The sequence below is a fragment of the Fukomys damarensis genome, unplaced genomic scaffold (assembly GCF_012274545.1).
Source record: "Fukomys damarensis isolate Sample0158 unplaced genomic scaffold, DMR_v1.0_HiC HiC_scaffold_6, whole genome shotgun sequence".
NCBI classification, from domain to species: Eukaryota; Metazoa; Chordata; class Mammalia; order Rodentia; family Bathyergidae; genus Fukomys; species Fukomys damarensis.
In genome coordinates, this window is record NW_022900918.1 from 14,477,541 (window position 1) to 14,481,028 (window position 3,488).

The window sequence follows — 3,488 nt, forward strand, 5'->3', positions numbered from 1 at the left end:
ACAGGGTTGGATGAAGAAATGTGATGAAAGGATCTGGAGAACGGGATCACTCTGGTCATGGGTATGTGTGTATTTGTGTGTGTGTGTGTGTGTGTGCGTGTGTGTGTGTGTGTGTGTGTGTGTGTAGGGGCAGCCAAGGAATAACAGTAGAGAATAGTTAAGTATGCTAAAAGATAACATAAAGATATAACTCAGAAGCATGGTGGGTATTAATGGTTAATTTCTTTTTTCCAGTTTTACTGAAAACCATCTAACTACTGATTGAAGCATTGCTACCAGGGAAAGATTAGTGTCAGCCTTCTTTTTCATCTTAGGGTCAACTAGTGCTTTTCTTTGTCATTGAGAAAATTGTCTGGATTCCCTAGTTAACTAATATTTTTCCTTCAATTCCATTCATTTAACACATTCTTCACTAAGCAACGAAAATTTCAAGATTTTCAATGTATATTTTCTATCTTAGTAAGAAATTTAGTGACAATAAAATATCTCTCAAAGAGACAGTGATGGAAGTAAACAAGCTGCACTCAGAGAATGTTAATGTCACTATCCAACTTGTATGTTGCATTACATGAAATATAAAATGACAACAGTTTTTTTCCTTTAGATTCATTCTCATTTCAATCAGTTTACATGTCAAGAGTCCCTAGCATTGGTCAATGAAACAGCACAAATTCTACCTTTTTTCTTGATTGTAATTTTTGCACAAGTGATGGCTCACTCAATTACTTAGAATTGAGTTTGATTGTGACTATACATAAAAGTCACATGATGGTGGTTTAACCAAGAAAGAAGCTCATTTCTCTCTCCCAGTAATACTTGAATATAGGTATTCAATGCCTCTAATGTCAGGCAATTCTGCTTCTTGAAATTCTCAAGGACTCCAGATTGCAGGGTCTTGGTGTTCCTCCATCTAGAGAATCAGTTCCCTAAATCAGGCCATCATATCCCCATTTGGAATGAGGAAAGGAGAAAGGAGAAGTTCTTACCATTTAAATACATTCCTAGTGCTTCTGGTAACATTCTGTTCACATTGCACTGGCCAGAACTTCATCACAGAACCTGGCTATCTGTAAGAGGGATTGAGAACTCTTCCATTATTCTGCATAGCTATCTGCTCCAGAAGAAGGAAGACCAGATTTTTTAGGGCAAAAAACAGCCCCTGTAATCCCAGCACTTGGGAGGCTGAGGCAGGAGGACCACTGTGAGTTAGAGACCACCCTGGGCTACATAGTGAGTTCCAGATCAGTCTCAACTGCATAGTGAGACCCTTCTCAAAAAACAAAAAACAAGAAACAAACAAAAAGCGGCCTTTTCCATCCTGGGTCTAGCATGACTATAACCTACAAGATAAATTACAGTGCAACATGCACTTAAATGTTCATCTAAGCATTTCAGAGCTATCTTCAGTTGCTCAAGTTTCCCAAACTATAGGACTTAATGATCACAAAAGGAGTCCATTTATTTCAATCAGTAAATTAAAAATAGAAATAAAGAAGATGGAATTTTAGTGATCTTCTTAGTTTCCTAACTGACAAGTTATTAAATTTCCATAATGGATGCCCTACAGGGTGAGCTGCATGCCTAGCTACAGGATGAATTACTTTTTGAGCTGGAAGAAATTTTGGGAAGTTAGGTTTGGAGCTTGGAGGCTGACTGTTATGTCAATCATGAATTTCTTTCTCAGACCCTTTACTTGATTCTAAATATTGACTTAAAAAATAAGCCTCCCATTTGAACTTCACTATATAAGGTTTTTAGGATCATAGTTCTCAGCAGCTCTCCAGGTGACAAGTGCCCTAACCCTTTCTTGATGATCCGGCACCATCTGTCTCCAATGGCAATCATATCCACCTTTACACTCACATGAGTGCCCTGATCCTAAGTCTCCAGGATGGACATGTGCATTTGCTACCTAACACTGGCCAGCAGTCTGCTCTGTGTTTCTGTGCACTTCCTGGAGCTCTCTGGGCTGCTTGTCCCACTGCAATGCCTTTAACCTCTGAGTTTCTACTTCCCTATTCTAGCCCATTCAAAAAAGCCTCAAATGATATTTCTGTGTCTTCATCAAGCCTAATAATCCTGATCAGAAATGAAACATCCCTTGACACATTCTAAATTCTAGTTGCATGATGTATCAACAACCAAAGCATTCTGTACTTACATGGCCTTCCTTTGGCCAGAATCACCATCTTCCCACAATTTTCCAAAATGATAAACACAAAGCAAAAGCGGGGGAGAGCCAGGCATTTGTTCTCCAGGCCTTTCAGACAGCATGTTCCTTTGGTCACACTCATGTGAATTTATAAAAAGGGTGATATTATAGAGGAATGGGTACTGTTCAAAAGGGATGCCACACAAATGTTACCATGACAAAACTGGAAGAGTCCACAATGTTACCCAGCATGCTGCTGGCATTGTTGTAAATAAACGAGTTAAGGTCAAGATACTTGCCAAGAGGATTATTGTGCATAATGAGCAGATTAAACACGAGTCAAGACAGTTTCCTGAAATATGTCAAGGAAAATGATCAGAAAAAGAAGGAAGCCAAAGAGAGATGTACTTTCATTCAACTGAAGTGCCAGCCTGCCCCACCCAGAGAAGCACACTTTGTGAGAACTGTTGGGAAGGAGCCCAAGTGATTGGAACATATTCCCTATGAACTCATGGCATAATAAGCTGAGGATGCTACTCAGCATCTAATTAGCGTCTAGGTGTTCTACTACTCAAAAATAAAAAATCATCCTGTGTTGTGAGGATGGTTTTTTTAAGTGAAAAGATATGTGGCGCCTTTACCTCAGAGAAACAAATATTTAGAGCAGATTCCTATTGTACCTAATTGATTGTGTCAGGTCTTTATTTGTCAGTGTTTTCTTGCTGAAAGATGTGTGGTATTGTGCAGGTGTATATCCATATGGTCAACTATTTATGAAACATTTGTATTGGGTTGAAGATCTCTAAATCACCATGGGGAAAGATGTATCAAAATAAATGGAAATCAGTATATGGCATTTCAGTTAAATAAGCTGTCTAGAGCACACACACACACACACACACACACACACACACATACACAACCATTCTTACATAGTCTTTGTTACAGAAACATAGCCCATGATGAAAGAGCTGGCAGCAGGACAACATTGTTCATAGAAGCTGTAGCTACAAAGTAAATTTGGAACTGATTGATACACAGGGCAAAAGGATTCCTCATAGAAACATACATGTACATGGTCAGAACTCACTTAGATGAACTAAAAAAAATACTTATAAGTTTTGGTCCATGATGAGTACCATCACTTTCCATAGCAAGCCAGAGATGCACTATGAGCTTGGAAATATCTTATAAAAAGCTTCTTTAAAATTGCTCTTTACAAATATTCAAATTAAACATTCTTCCTTTATAAAAAAAAGGAACTGTCAGGGAACAGTGGCTAAGAGCTCAGGCTTTGAATGCAGGAAGACCTCAGGAAATCCCACTGATTAACTAT

The 3,488-nt window shown here is 38.5% G+C and overlaps 1 pseudogene; it reads left to right on the forward strand.

Moving 5' to 3' along the window:
• Positions 1-2,205: 2,205 nt before the first annotated feature.
• Positions 2,206-2,672, forward strand: LOC109117967 (annotated as a pseudogene).
• Positions 2,673-3,488: the final 816 nt, after the last annotated feature.